Source organism: Phyllobates terribilis, unplaced genomic scaffold (genome assembly GCF_046119375.1).
Source record: "Phyllobates terribilis strain yellow unplaced genomic scaffold, ASM4611937v1 Scaffold_416__1_contigs__length_1633014, whole genome shotgun sequence".
Taxonomy (NCBI): domain Eukaryota; kingdom Metazoa; phylum Chordata; class Amphibia; order Anura; family Dendrobatidae; genus Phyllobates; species Phyllobates terribilis.
The window spans coordinates 915984-931201 of NW_027363176.1; the positions used below are offsets into that span (position 1 = coordinate 915984).

General features: G+C 43.1%; 5 non-coding genes and 5 pseudogenes across 5 annotated transcripts; all 10 read right to left on the reverse strand.

The window, feature by feature from the left end:
• Positions 1-892: 892 nt before the first annotated feature.
• On the reverse strand, positions 893-1083 carry LOC141227621 (U2 spliceosomal RNA). Its single transcript, XR_012294610.1, has one exon. It is a non-coding gene; the product is annotated as a U2 spliceosomal RNA (small nuclear RNA).
• Positions 1084-2198: 1115 nt separating this feature from the next.
• LOC141227624 (U2 spliceosomal RNA) lies at positions 2199-2389 on the reverse strand. The gene has a single exon (XR_012294611.1). It is a non-coding gene; the product is annotated as a U2 spliceosomal RNA (small nuclear RNA).
• Positions 2390-3504: 1115 nt separating this feature from the next.
• Positions 3505-3695, reverse strand: LOC141227625 (U2 spliceosomal RNA). The gene has a single exon (XR_012294612.1). It is a non-coding gene; the product is annotated as a U2 spliceosomal RNA (small nuclear RNA).
• A 1115-nt stretch (positions 3696-4810) lies between these two features.
• On the reverse strand, positions 4811-5040 carry LOC141227251 (U2 spliceosomal RNA; annotated as a pseudogene).
• A 760-nt stretch (positions 5041-5800) lies between these two features.
• On the reverse strand, positions 5801-5892 carry LOC141227321 (U2 spliceosomal RNA; annotated as a pseudogene).
• A 1115-nt stretch (positions 5893-7007) lies between these two features.
• Positions 7008-7198, reverse strand: LOC141227626 (U2 spliceosomal RNA). Its single transcript, XR_012294613.1, has one exon. It is a non-coding gene; the product is annotated as a U2 spliceosomal RNA (small nuclear RNA).
• A 1115-nt stretch (positions 7199-8313) lies between these two features.
• LOC141227257 (U2 spliceosomal RNA) lies at positions 8314-8528 on the reverse strand (annotated as a pseudogene).
• A 775-nt stretch (positions 8529-9303) lies between these two features.
• LOC141227322 (U2 spliceosomal RNA) lies at positions 9304-9395 on the reverse strand (annotated as a pseudogene).
• Positions 9396-10510: 1115 nt separating this feature from the next.
• On the reverse strand, positions 10511-10701 carry LOC141227627 (U2 spliceosomal RNA). Its single transcript, XR_012294614.1, has one exon. It is a non-coding gene; the product is annotated as a U2 spliceosomal RNA (small nuclear RNA).
• Positions 10702-11816: 1115 nt separating this feature from the next.
• LOC141227199 (U2 spliceosomal RNA) lies at positions 11817-12037 on the reverse strand (annotated as a pseudogene).
• Between the last annotated feature and the right edge of the window lie 3181 nt (positions 12038-15218).

Genomic DNA, 15218 nt, shown 5'->3' on the forward strand with positions numbered 1-15218 from the left:
TCAACACCGTTGGAAGGGAGGAGAACCAATTAAGGCGGGGGGTGGGGTGGAACGAGCAGCTGTCTACCCTTAGCAGGAGGGCTCCTGATTACATACCTCTCCTGCTGCTGCTGCTGCTGGCTGTCCAGCAGCAGACTGAAGGTGGCTGCTGCTGTGCACAGGTATAAAAAGGCTCAGAGCCTATTATGACACGCGCAGCCAGCGTTCCATTGCCACATTCCATCTACTGCAGGCAGGATACCTGGCTGGCTGAATGTCGCTGAGAAGCTCACAGAGACCGCCATAAGCAACAGTTTAACAGAATGCCACAGACTAATCAACCAAACTTTTTGGGTTGGGTTCTCTTTTATAGTCTGCAGGCATTAAATGAAAGAAGTCAGTGTTCCAGCAGAAGGAGACAACGTTTCAGAAAAGGCATTGTAGCAAACCAAAAAAGAAATTTTAAGCGCAGCAGAGTAACCAGCGCACATACCTGTTAGCTCAGGTGAGTTTAAAAGGCTGCTGTTGATAACAAGGGCATTTGCTAAATAGATGGTGTGTGTGCAACAATATACTGAAAGGTCAATTATATTGTGCAGCTTATCTCACCACCTGTAGTTATTTAGGTGAAAGCTCCAAAATGCTTGCCTAATATGTCTGTTTATCCAAAAGGAAGTAAAAAGGGAGAGCTAGAAAGATAGCATTGCATCACATTACATGGCAATGCAATGCACAGTTGCTGAAGTTGAACCAAAATGAGCTTGTAATCTGGCTTCTGCAACTTTGAACATGAAAAATCCAATGAGGAGAAGAAAAGCAAAGCCAAAGAGTCCATCCCAAAATCCGACAAACAAGCAAAATGAACAAAAAACATTGAATTCAATTCTTTCTGATTTTAGAAACTGCATTAAAGAAGGGGTGCACCGGTCCTGGAGATACTGCAATACCAGGTCAATGCGTGGAGTGGACAGAGCAAGCTCTTTTTCCATCTCCCTGTTCTAAAAATCCATTTAATATATGGTCCCCAGATAGGGGACGTATCAGATATTAAACTGATAAGAACAGATACTACACTTGATCTTAGCCAAAAGGCCGAGAAGCGATAACCAGAATTGGTTTCAAACTACGGAGCCACCCAAGGATCCTGAAAAGTCCATTTGTGGAGATGAGCTCCTGGACTCCCGTTAAGAAGACATGTTGTCAACCTCTAGATCCCTTACATGCCTGCACTTTTCGGCTTGCTGCTGCTGCAATCCACGCGTTTTAGATCTGCATAACTCCACCTCTTTAAACACAGCACCTTCACCCCCTGCTGTTCCCACCCGCCTCAACACCGTTGGAAGGGAGGAGAACCAATTAAGGCGGGGGGTGGGGTGGAACGAGCAGCTGTCTACCCTTAGCAGGAGGGCTCCTGATTACATACCTCTCCTGCTGCTGCTGCTGCTGGCTGTCCAGCAGCAGACTGAAGGTGGCTGCTGCTGTGCACAGGTATATAAAGGCTCAGAGCCTATTATGACACGCGCAGCCAGCGTTCCATTGCCACATTCCATCTACTGCAGGCAGGATACCTGGCTGGCTGAATGTCGCTGAGAAGCTCACAGAGACCGCCATAAGCAACAGTTTAACAGAATGCCACAGACTAATCAACCAAATTTTTTGGGTTGGGTTCTCTTTTATAGTCTGCAGGCATTAAATGAAAGAAGTCAGTGTTCCAGCAGAAGGAGACAACGTTTCAGAAAAGGCATTGTAGCAAACCAAAAAAGAAATTTTAAGCGCAGCAGAGTAACCAGCGCACATACCTGTTAGCTCAGGTGAGTTTAAAAGGCTGCTGTTGATAACAAGGGCATTTGCTAAATAGATGGTGTGTGTGCAACAATATACTGAAAGGTCAATTATATTGTGCAGCTTATCTCACCACCTGTAGTTATTTAGGTGAAAGCCCCAAAATGCTTGCCTAATATGTCTGTTTATCCAAAAGGAAGTAAAAAGGGAGAGCTAGAAAGATAGCATTGCATCACATTACATGGCAATGCAATGCACAGTTGCTGAAGTTGAACCAAAATGAGCTTGTAATCTGGCTTCTGCAACTTTGAACATGAAAAATCCAATGAGGAGAAGAAAAGCAAAGCCAAAGAGTCCATCCCAAAATCCGACAAACAAGCAAAATGAACAAAAAACATTGAATTCAATTCTTTCTGATTTTAGAAACTGCATTAAAGAAGGGGTGCACCGGTCCTGGAGATACTGCAATACCAGGTCAATGCGTGGAGTGGACAGAGCAAGCTCTTTTTCCATCTCCCTGTTCTAAAAATCCATTTAATATATGGTCCCCAGATAGGGGACGTATCAGATATTAAACTGATAAGAACAGATACTACACTTGATCTTAGCCAAAAGGCCGAGAAGCGATAACCAGAATTGGTTTCAAACTACGGAGCCACCCAAGGATCCTGAAAAGTCCATTTGTGGAGATGAGCTCCTGGACTCCCGTTAAGAAGACATGTTGTCAACCTCTAGATCCCTTACATGCCTGCACTTTTCGGCTTGCTGCTGCTGCAATCCACGCGTTTTAGATCTGCATAACTCCACCTCTTTAAACACAGCACCTTCACCCCCTGCTGTTCCCACCCGCCTCAACACCGTTGGAAGGGAGGAGAACCAATTAAGGCGGGGGGTGGGGTGGAACGAGCAGCTGTCTACCCTTAGCAGGAGGGCTCCTGATTACATACCTCTCCTGCTGCTGCTGCTGCTGGCTGTCCAGCAGCAGACTGAAGGTGGCTGCTGCTGTGCACAGGTATATAAAGGCTCAGAGCCTATTATGACACGCGCAGCCAGCGTTCCATTGCCACATTCCATCTACTGCAGGCAGGATACCTGGCTGGCTGAATGTCGCTGAGAAGCTCACAGAGACCGCCATAAGCAACAGTTTAACAGAATGCCACAGACTAATCAACCAAACTTTTTGGGTTGGGTTCTCTTTTATAGTCTGCAGGCATTAAATGAAAGAAGTCAGTGTTCCAGCAGAAGGAGACAACGTTTCAGAAAAGGCATTGTAGCAAACCAAAAAAGAAATTTTAAGCGCAGCAGAGTAACCAGCGCACATACCTGTTAGCTCAGGTGAGTTTAAAAGGCTGCTGTTGATAACAAGGGCATTTGCTAAATAGATGGTGTGTGTGCAACAATATACTGAAAGGTCAATTATATTGTGCAGCTTATCTCACCACCTGTAGTTATTTAGGTGAAAGCTCCAAAATGCTTGCCTAATATGTCTGTTTATCCAAAAGGAAGTAAAAAGGGAGAGCTAGAAAGATAGCATTGCATCACATTACATGGCAATGCAATGCACAGTTGCTGAAGTTGAACCAAAATGAGCTTGTAATCTGGCTTCTGCAACTTTGAACATGAAAAATCCAATGAGGAGAAGAAAAGCAAAGCCAAAGAGTCCATCCCAAAATCCGACAAACAAGCAAAATGAACAAAAAACATTGAATTCAATTCTTTCTGATTTTAGAAACTGCATTAAAGAAGGGGTGCACCGGTCCTGGAGATACTGCAATACCAGGTCAATGCGTGGAGTGGACAGAGCAAGCTCTTTTTCCATCTCCCTGTTCTAAAAATCCATTTAATATATGGTCCCCAGATAGGGGACGTATCAGATATTAAACTGATAAGAACAGATACTACACTTGATCTTAGCCAAAAGGCCGAGAAGCGATAACCAGAATTGGTTTCAAACTACGGAGCCACCCAAGGATCCTGAAAAGTCCATTTGTGGAGATGAGCTCCTGGACTCCCGTTAAGAAGACATGTTGTCAACCTCTAGATCCCTTACATGCCTGCACTTTTCGGCTTGCTGCTGCTGCAATCCACGCGTTTTAGATCTGCATAACTCCACCTCTTTAAACACAGCACCTTCACCCCCTGCTGTTCCCACCCGCCTCAACACCGTTGGAAGGGAGGAGAACCAATTAAGGCGGGGGGTGGGGTGGAACGAGCAGCTGTCTACCCTTAGCAGGAGGGCTCCTGATTACATACCTCTCCTGCTGCTGCTGCTGCTGGCTGTCCAGCAGCAGACTGAAGGTGGCTGCTGCTGTGCACAGGTATATAAAGGCTCAGAGCCTATTATGACACGCGCAGCCAGCGTTCCATTGCCACATTCCATCTACTGCAGGCAGGATACCTGGCTGGCTGAATGTCGCTGAGAAGCTCACAGAGACCGCCATAAGCAACAGTTTAACAGAATGCCACAGACTAATCAACCAAACTTTTTGGGTTGGGTTCTCTTTTATAGTCTGCAGGCATTAAATGAAAGAAGTCAGTGTTCCAGCAGAAGGAGACAACGTTTCAGAAAAGGCATTGTAGCAAACCAAAAAAGAAATTTTAAGCGCAGCAGAGTAACCAGCGCACATACCTGTTAGCTCAGGTGAGTTTAAAAGGCTGCTGTTGATAACAAGGGCATTTGCTAAATAGATGGTGTGTGTGCAACAATATACTGAAAGGTCAATTATATTGTGCAGCTTATCTCACCACCTGTAGTTATTTAGGTGAAAGCTCCAAAATGCTTGCCTAATATGTCTGTTTATCCAAAAGGAAGTAAAAAGGGAGAGCTAGAAAGATAGCATTGCATCACATTACATGGCAATGCAATGCACAGTTGCTGAAGTTGAACCAAAATGAGCTTGTAATCTGGCTTCTGCAACTTTGAACATGAAAAATCCAATGAGGAGAAGAAAAGCAAAGCCAAAGAGTCCATCCCAAAATCCGACAAACAAGCAAAATGAACAAAAAACATTGAATTCAATTCTTTCTGATTTTAGAAACTGCATTAAAGAAGGGGTGCACCGGTCCTGGAGATACTGCAATACCAGGTCAATGCGTGGAGTGGACAGAGCAAGCTCTTTTTCCATCTCCCTGTTCTAAAAATCCATTTAATATATGGTCCCCAGATAGGGGACGTATCAGATATTAAACTGATAAGAACAGATTTTTTTTTTTTTTTTTTTTCTTTTTTTTTTTTTTAGCCCGAATTCGTGTACAAAACCCGAGTGCGCTTAAAAAAGTGACAAGTGCCACAAAAAAAGTGCACTAGGATGCTGGTCTTCTTGAAACCCTCTCCAAAAGGAGAAGGGTCCCCCAAACCATTCCCCGTCCCTCCGAGCCAAAAGGCCACAGCGAGGAACAGGGACAAAAAGCCACCTCCAGCCGAAGCCAGAGGCGACCCAATCTTACCCCCAGCACCTGCCCAAGTTCTCACCCGAGCAAGGCACTGGGAGCCAAAGACTGTGCTCCCCTCCCGGAAGAGGGGAGCCAACAACGCTCTCCTCCCGAAAGAGGAGAGCCAGGGGGGTTCAGGGGGGAGCGGAACCTGATGGCCACACACTCCCCCCCTAGACCTGCCAAGAGAGGAACCCGTAAGGGAACCGCATCCCGACAAAATCCTAGTAGGACGTGACACACGTGAATAAGTGGACACACAGTGACAAAGAAATTAAATAAATAGTGAAGGTTTCACAGTATAATACTGCCCGGACCTTCGACCGGGAATTGAAAAATTCCCCATCCTAAGGCCAGAAGGCCCGGAATAAGGGTGTGTGCGAAGAAAGAAAATTTGAAGTGCTTGTGCAAATGTGCCATAAACTCAAGTGGGGTTCCCAATCCCAGTGAGTTAAGGCACCCCAGGGTCACCACTCCTGGGGCACTTCACACTTCGGGCTTTCGATCTTCCCCGGCCCAATGGCGTCGATCCTGGGGGGCCATGCTTTCCACCAGATGACTATATTAGCCACCTGGCGTACTAACAAGCGCCTAAACCCCAGTGTGCATAATGTATCAATCTACTAGGGCGGCCAACATCCAAAACCGCCTTTTCAAAAGATACTACACTTGATCTTAGCCAAAAGGCCGAGAAGCGATAACCAGAATTGGTTTCAAACTACGGAGCCACCCAAGGATCCTGAAAAGTCCATTTGTGGAGATGAGCTCCTGGACTCCCGTTAAGAAGACATGTTGTCAACCTCTAGATCCCTTACATGCCTGCACTTTTCGGCTTGCTGCTGCTGCAATCCACGCGTTTTAGATCTGCATAACTCCACCTCTTTAAACACAGCACCTTCACCCCCTGCTGTTCCCACCCGCCTCAACACCGTTGGAAGGGAGGAGAACCAATTAAGGCGGGGGGTGGGGTGGAACGAGCAGCTGTCTACCCTTAGCAGGAGGGCTCCTGATTACATACCTCTCCTGCTGCTGCTGCTGCTGGCTGTCCAGCAGCAGACTGAAGGTGGCTGCTGCTGTGCACAGGTATATAAAGGCTCAGAGCCTATTATGACACGCGCAGCCAGCGTTCCATTGCCACATTCCATCTACTGCAGGCAGGATACCTGGCTGGCTGAATGTCGCTGAGAAGCTCACAGAGACCGCCATAAGCAACAGTTTAACAGAATGCCACAGACTAATCAACCAAACTTTTTGGGTTGGGTTCTCTTTTATAGTCTGCAGGCATTAAATGAAAGAAGTCAGTGTTCCAGCAGAAGGAGACAACGTTTCAGAAAAGGCATTGTAGCAAACCAAAAAAGAAATTTTAAGCGCAGCAGAGTAACCAGCGCACATACCTGTTAGCTCAGGTGAGTTTAAAAGGCTGCTGTTGATAACAAGGGCATTTGCTAAATAGATGGTGTGTGTGCAACAATATACTGAAAGGTCAATTATATTGTGCAGCTTATCTCACCACCTGTAGTTATTTAGGTGAAAGCTCCAAAATGCTTGCCTAATATGTCTGTTTATCCAAAAGGAAGTAAAAAGGGAGAGCTAGAAAGATAGCATTGCATCACATTACATGGCAATGCAATGCACAGTTGCTGAAGTTGAACCAAAATGAGCTTGTAATCTGGCTTCTGCAACTTTGAACATGAAAAATCCAATGAGGAGAAGAAAAGCAAAGCCAAAGAGTCCATCCCAAAATCCGACAAACAAGCAAAATGAACAAAAAACATTGAATTCAATTCTTTCTGATTTTAGAAACTGCATTAAAGAAGGGGTGCACCGGTCCTGGAGATACTGCAATACCAGGTCAATGCGTGGAGTGGACAGAGCAAGCTCTTTTTCCATCTCCCTGTTCTAAAAATCCATTTAATATATGGTCCCCAGATAGGGGACGTATCAGATATTAAACTGATAAGAACAGATACTACACTTGATCTTAGCCAAAAGGCCGAGAAGCGATAACCAGAATTGGTTTCAAACTACGGAGCCACCCAAGGATCCTGAAAAGTCCATTTGTGGAGATGAGCTCCTGGACTCCCGTTAAGAAGACATGTTGTCAACCTCTAGATCCCTTACATGCCTGCACTTTTCGGGTTGCTGCTGCTGCAATCCACGCGTTTTAGATCTGCATAACTCCACCTCTTTAAACACAGCACCTTCACCCCCTGCTGTTCCCACCCGCCTCAACACCGTTGGAAGGGAGGAGAACCAATTAAGGCGGGGGGTGTGGTGGAACGAGCAGCTGTCTACCCTTAGCAGGAGGGCTCCTGATTACATACCTCTCCTGCTGCTGCTGCTGCTGGCTGTCCAGCAGCAGACTGAAGGTGGCTGCTGCTGTGCACAGGTATATAAAGGCTCAGAGCCTATTATGACACGCGCAGCCAGCGTTCCATTGCCACATTCCATCTACTGCAGGCAGGATACCTGGCTGGCTGAATGTCGCTGAGAAGCTCACAGAGACCGCCATAAGCAACAGTTTAACAGAATGCCACAGACTAATCAACCAAACTTTTTGGGTTGGGTTCTCTTTTATAGTCTGCAGGCATTAAATGAAAGAAGTCAGTGTTCCAGCAGAAGGAGACAACGTTTCAGAAAAGGCATTGTAGCAAACCAAAAAAGAAATTTTAAGCGCAGCAGAGTAACCAGCGCACATACCTGTTAGCTCAGGTGAGTTTAAAAGGCTGCTGTTGATAACAAGGGCATTTGCTAAATAGATGGTGTGTGTGCAACAATATACTGAAAGGTCAATTATATTGTGCAGCTTATCTCACCACCTGTAGTTATTTAGGTGAAAGCTCCAAAATGCTTGCCTAATATGTCTGTTTATCCAAAAGGAAGTAAAAAGGGAGAGCTAGAAAGATAGCATTGCATCACATTACATGGCAATGCAATGCACAGTTGCTGAAGTTGAACCAAAATGAGCTTGTAATCTGGCTTCTGCAACTTTGAACATGAAAAATCCAATGAGGAGAAGAAAAGCAAAGCCAAAGAGTCCATCCCAAAATCCGACAAACAAGCAAAATGAACAAAAAACATTGAATTCAATTCTTTCTGATTTTAGAAACTGCATTAAAGAAGGGGTGCACCGGTCCTGGAGATACTGCAATACCAGGTCAATGCGTGGAGTGGACAGAGCAAGCTCTTTTTCCATCTCCCTGTTCTAAAAATCCATTTAATATATGGTCCCCAGATAGGGGACGTATCAGATATTAAACTGATAAGAACAGATTTTTTTTTTTTTTTTTTTTCTTTTTTTTTTTTTTAGCCCGAATTCGTGTACAAAATCCGAGTGCGCTTAAAAAAGTGACAAGTGCCACAAAAAAAGTGCACTAGGATGCTGGTCTTCTTGAAACCCTCTCCAAAAGGAGAAGGGTCCCCCAAACCATTCCCCGTCCCTCCGAGCCAAAAGGCCACAGCGAGGAACAGGGACAAAAAGCCACCTCCAGCCGAAGCCAGAGGCGACCCAATCTTACCCCCAGCACCTGCCCGAGTTCTCACCCGAGCAAGGCACTGGGAGCCAAAGACTGTGCTACCCTCCCGGAAGAGGGGAGCCAACAACGCTCTCCTCCCGAAAGAGGAGAGCCAGGGGGGTTCAGGGGGGAGCGGAACCTGATGGCCACACACTCCCCCCCTAGACCTGCCAAGAGAGGAACCCGTAAGGGAACCGCATCCCGACAAAATCCTAGTAGGACGTGACACACGTGAATAAGTGGACACACAGTGACAAAGAAATTAAATAAATAGTGAAGGTTTCACAGTATAATACTGCCCGGACCTTCGACCGGGAATTGAAAAATTCCCCATCCTAAGGCCAGAAGGCCCGGAATAAGGGTGTGTGCGAAGAAAGAAAATTTGAAGTGCTTGTGCAAATGTGCCATAAACTCAAGTGGGGTTCCCAATCCCAGTGAGTTAAGGCACCCCAGGGTCACCACTCCTGGGGCACTTCACACTTCGGGCTTTCGATCTTCCCCGGCCCAATGGCGTCGATCCTGGGGGGCCATGCTTTCCACCAGATGACTATATTAGCCACCTGGCGTACTAACAAGCGCCTAAACCCCAGTGTGCATAATGTATCAATCTACTAGGGCGGCCAACATCCAAAACCGCCTTTTCAAAAGATACTACACTTGATCTTAGCCAAAAGGCCGAGAAGCGATAACCAGAATTGGTTTCAAACTACGGAGCCACCCAAGGATCCTGAAAAGTCCATTTGTGGAGATGAGCTCCTGGACTCCCGTTAAGAAGACATGTTGTCAACCTCTAGATCCCTTACATGCCTGCACTTTTCGGCTTGCTGCTGCTGCAATCCACGCGTTTTAGATCTGCATAACTCCACCTCTTTAAACACAGCACCTTCACCCCCTGCTGTTCCCACCCGCCTCAACACCGTTGGAAGGGAGGAGAACCAATTAAGGCGGGGGGTGGGGTGGAACGAGCAGCTGTCTACCCTTAGCAGGAGGGCTCCTGATTACATACCTCTCCTGCTGCTGCTGCTGCTGGCTGTCCAGCAGCAGACTGAAGGTGGCTGCTGCTGTGCACAGGTATATAAAGGCTCAGAGCCTATTATGACACGCGCAGCCAGCGTTCCATTGCCACATTCCATCTACTGCAGGCAGGATACCTGGCTGGCTGAATGTCGCTGAGAAGCTCACAGAGACCGCCATAAGCAACAGTTTAACAGAATGCCACAGACTAATCAACCAAACTTTTTGGGTTGGGTTCTCTTTTATAGTCTGCAGGCATTAAATGAAAGAAGTCAGTGTTCCAGCAGAAGGAGACAACGTTTCAGAAAAGGCATTGTAGCAAACCAAAAAAGAAATTTTAAGCGCAGCAGAGTAACCAGCGCACATACCTGTTAGCTCAGGTGAGTTTAAAAGGCTGCTGTTGATAACAAGGGCATTTGCTAAATAGATGGTGTGTGTGCAACAATATACTGAAAGGTCAATTATATTGTGCAGCTTATCTCACCACCTGTAGTTATTTAGGTGAAAGCTCCAAAATGCTTGCCTAATATGTCTGTTTATCCAAAAGGAAGTAAAAAGGGAGAGCTAGAAAGATAGCATTGCATCACATTACATGGCAATGCAATGCACAGTTGCTGAAGTTGAACCAAAATGAGCTTGTAATCTGGCTTCTGCAACTTTGAACATGAAAAATCCAATGAGGAGAAGAAAAGCAAAGCCAAAGAGTCCATCCCAAAATCCGACAAACAAGCAAAATGAACAAAAAACATTGAATTCAATTCTTTCTGATTTTAGAAACTGCATTAAAGAAGGGGTGCACCGGTCCTGGAGATACTGCAATACCAGGTCAATGCGTGGAGTGGACAGAGCAAGCTCTTTTTCCATCTCCCTGTTCTAAAAATCCATTTAATATATGGTCCCCAGATAGGGGACGTATCAGATATTAAACTGATAAGAACAGATACTACACTTGATCTTAGCCAAAAGGCCGAGAAGCGATAACCAGAATTGGTTTCAAACTACGGAGCCACCCAAGGATCCTGAAAAGTCCATTTGTGGAGATGAGCTCCTGGACTCCCGTTAAGAAGACATGTTGTCAACCTCTAGATCCCTTACATGCCTGCACTTTTCGGCTTGCTGCTGCTGCAATCCACGCGTTTTAGATCTGCATAACTCCACCTCTTTAAACACAGCACCTTCACCCCCTGCTGTTCCCACCCGCCTCAACACCGTTGGAAGGGAGGAGAACCAATTAAGGCGGGGGGTGGGGTGGAACGAGCAGCTGTCTACCCTTAGCAGGAGGGCTCCTGATTACATACCTCTCCTGCTGCTGCTGCTGCTGGCTGTCCAGCAGCAGACTGAAGGTGGCTGCTGCTGTGCACAGGTATATAAAGGCTCAGAGCCTATTATGACACGCGCAGCCAGCGTTCCATTGCCACATTCCATCTACTGCAGGCAGGATACCTGGCTGGCTGAATGTCGCTGAGAAGCTCACAGAGACCGCCATAAGCAACAGTTTAACAGAATGCCACAGACTAATCAACCAAACTTTTTGGGTTGGGTTCTCTTTTATAGTCTGCAGGCATTAAATGAAAGAAGTCAGTGTTCCAGCAGAAGGAGACAACGTTTCAGAAAAGGCATTGTAGCAAATCAAAAAAGAAATTTTAAGCGCAGCAGAGTAACCAGCGCACATACCTGTTAGCTCAGGTGAGTTTAAAAGGCTGCTGTTGATAACAAGGGCATTTGCTAAATAGATGGTGTGTGTGCAACAATATACTGAAAGGTCAATTATATTGTGCAGCTTATCTCACCACCTGTAGTTATTTAGGTGAAAGCTCCAAAATGCTTGCCTAATATGTCTGTTTATCCAAAAGGAAGTAAAAAGGGAGAGCTAGAAAGATAGCATTGCATCACATTACATGGCAATGCAATGCACAGTTGCTGAAGTTGAACCAAAATGAGCTTGTAATCTGGCTTCTGCAACTTTGAACATGAAAAATCCAATGAGGAGAAGAAAAGCAAAGCCAAAGAGTCCATCCCAAAATCCGACAAACAAGCAAAATGAACAAAAAACATTGAATTCAATTCTTTCTGATTTTAGAAACTGCATTAAAGAAGGGGTGCACCGGTCCTGGAGATACTGCAATACCAGGTCAATGCGTGGAGTGGACAGAGCAAGCTCTTTTTCCATCTCCCTGTTCTAAAAATCCATTTAATATATGGTCCCCAGATAGGGGACGTATCAGATATTAAACTGATAAGAACAGATTTTTTTTTTTTTTTTCTTTTTTTTTTTTTACACTCAGATTACAAAGTCTTACATCTTTAAAAGCAAAAACCAAGACTCAAATCCATCATCGTGTGTTTTTTTTTTTTTTTTTTTTTTTTTTATATATATATATATACATATATATTTCCTTCTTTCCTTTTTCTTAACTTTCTTTTTAACTTTTTTTTTTTTTTCCTGTAATTAATATTTGTATTTTTCCAGAAAAAGATTTTCAATGACAACAAAGGCTACACAGTAAGTATATTCCATTCATTTTGCTTCCACAATACATCTGCTTTTCTTATGCCCAAAACCATTTTGTCCTTCCAAAAATACATAAATAAATAACTTAGACACAACTTAATACACTGTTCAACAGACACTTCATTATGTTTAAAAATCAAAATGTTTCTCACCTTCCAAATTGCCATCTTTACACATGTTATTATCACCCACACCACCTTAAAATCTTCTTCCTTTACACCCATCCCATAGAACACCCTGTTAAAATCTAAAAAATTAACATTACTCACAGCTTTAATCAGATTGCACATTTTCCTCCAGACTTTTTGTGCAAACTCGCAATTCCAGAATACGTGCATAGGAGTCTCACTACCTCCACATCTCTGTCTTGGACATTTTTCAAAACGAACAAGACCACGTCTATGCTGAAATTCTCGTGTCGGTAAGCAATCCTTTATTATACACCATAACAAATCTTTATGTTCATTTGATAAGAACACATAGTTTACATTCAGCCAAATCCTGTCCACTATCTTTGGCATAAAGTGCTCCACTGGACTAGTGTTTAACCTTCCTTCCAAGACTTGTAATATCTTTTTATGACACCTCAGTACCTTAAGATCAAAACCTTTTAGATCATAATCTCTCAAAATCTTTTCCAGCACAACATAGTTACTTGGGGGTAAAAATCTATAAGGTCTATTCAATCTCATGTCCACCCACTTATATTTTCTTATATAGAAACCCAAATTATAAATAGAAAAGGCTTTAAGCTTCGATTCTGACCCTAATAAAATATTTATGCAGTTTGCCATATACTTTGCATATAAAAAGGCTTTGATATCAGGATAACCTTTACCACCTTTCTTTTTTGGCTTATACAATTCTTCGCGCTTAACCCTTTCCATTTTTGATCTCCATAAAAAATTAAAACATACTTTAATAATTTTTTTCATCGCATTGACAGGTGGAATAAAAATGGTTGCAACATATAAAATCATTGGGAGTAAAACCTGCTTGATAATTAAAATCTTCCCTTCCAACGTTAGCTCTCTCAGATTCCAAAAAGACACCTTTTTCCTAACCCTCTCCAACAGTGATTCCCAATTTTTTACATTTCCACACTCTTCCGAAAAATAGATGCCTAAAATCTTTGCTTCAAAGACTCTCAATAATTTACAATCGGATTCTAAGATAAAACCGCCCATCGTTAAAACACCAGATTTCTCCAAATTGATCTTAAAACCTGATGCCGCCCCAAACCATTCAACCGTTCTTAAAACCCTATTCATACTTCTTAAATCTTTTACAAAAACAGTCACATCATCCATAAAAGCCACCACTTTAACCTGCTCTCCCCAACTCCCAGGAATAAAAAAACCATTAATCACTTTGTCTTTCCTAAAAGCAGTTAAAAGAGGCTCAATCGCACAGATAAAAAGAATAGGGGATAAGGGGCATCCCTGTTTCACCCCACAATTAATCTTTACACTTCCAGATAAAAACCCATTTACAGATACTTTACTAAAACATGCTTGATACAAGGATTTAATACGTTTACTAAAATCATCCGGGCAACCCATTCTCCTTAAAACATCGAATAAAAAATCATGGGCGACTCTATCATAAGCCTTTTCAAAATCCAGAGTAATTAACGCCATCTTCTGTCTTCTATCGGAAACATCCCATATTATGTCTCTAATTAAAATCAACGAGTCACTGATCTTCCGCGTTGGAACTGCACACGTTTGGTCTATATCTATCACCGAACTCACCACTTTCTTTAATCTATTTGCCAACAGCTTCGCATAAACTTTATAATCTGTATTTAAAAGAGTAATCGGTCTCCAGTTTTTTAGCAATTCTCTATCACCTCTTTTGTATAATAAAACAATTACCCCCTCCAACCATGACTCCGGGACACGACATAAAGACTCAACTTTTAAAAACATTTCATAAAATTCATTCCCCACAATATCCCATAATATTTTATAAAACTCAATGGGTAACCCATCCGACCCTGGTGTCTTACCGTTTTGCAATGTATTAACTGTATTAAAAACTTCTTCTTTTGAAATACCCTCTGATAATAATAATTTATTTTCCTTAGTAAAACACTTATCCAACCCTCCTAAAAAATGCTCCTTCAAAGACCTATCTGTATTTTTTGCTGAAAACAGGTTATCATAAAATTCTTTCACTTTCATCTTTTTCCCCTCCAAACTCCTTTCCCCCTCTAAAACCCCCATAAAGGCCTTTTTCTCACAGATTTTTTTAAAAAAGAATTTAGTACATTTCTCGTCTTCCTCCAACACCTTCACACGAGAATTAAAGATAATTTCTTTTCCTTTTTCTCTCAGACATTTTTGAATTTTTTCCTTCGTCACCATAATTTCCTCCTCCACATTAACTCCATTATTCCTAAACTGATACAGACACTGTAGATTTGCATTAAGGTTATTGTATGACTGTCGCTTATCCGCAGCTTTCCTCTTGCCTACTTCCATAAAGAATAATTTAACTTCCTTTTTCATGTAGTCCCACCATTTAAAAGTAGAGTCAAAACATTTCTTTTCTAATTTCAGTTTCTCAAAGAAAAATTTAAAATCCTCCCTTACCTCCTTATGCTGTAACAATGATACATTCAGTTTCCAATGAGACGGCCTTTTTCCCTCATCCGCCTCTACCATCAGTGTACATTCAATTATTCTATGATCAGAAAAAGGTGCTTTATGCGTTTTAAAATTAGAACAAGTAAAATCCTTGGATATAAACAAATAATCTATTCTCGAGGAACAACCTCTTCCTTCCCAAGTAATTTCATACTCCTTCTTCTGCCCGTCCAACCACCAAGCATCTTTTAGGTTAAAAGAAGATAAAATACCCTTGAGACAAGAAACCGAACCATCTTTTACATTATTTAGTTGACAATTAAAATCTCCCCCTAAAATTACTGGAACTACACCTGGGATAAAAAGCTGCAAAATTTCAAACAAATGTAACCT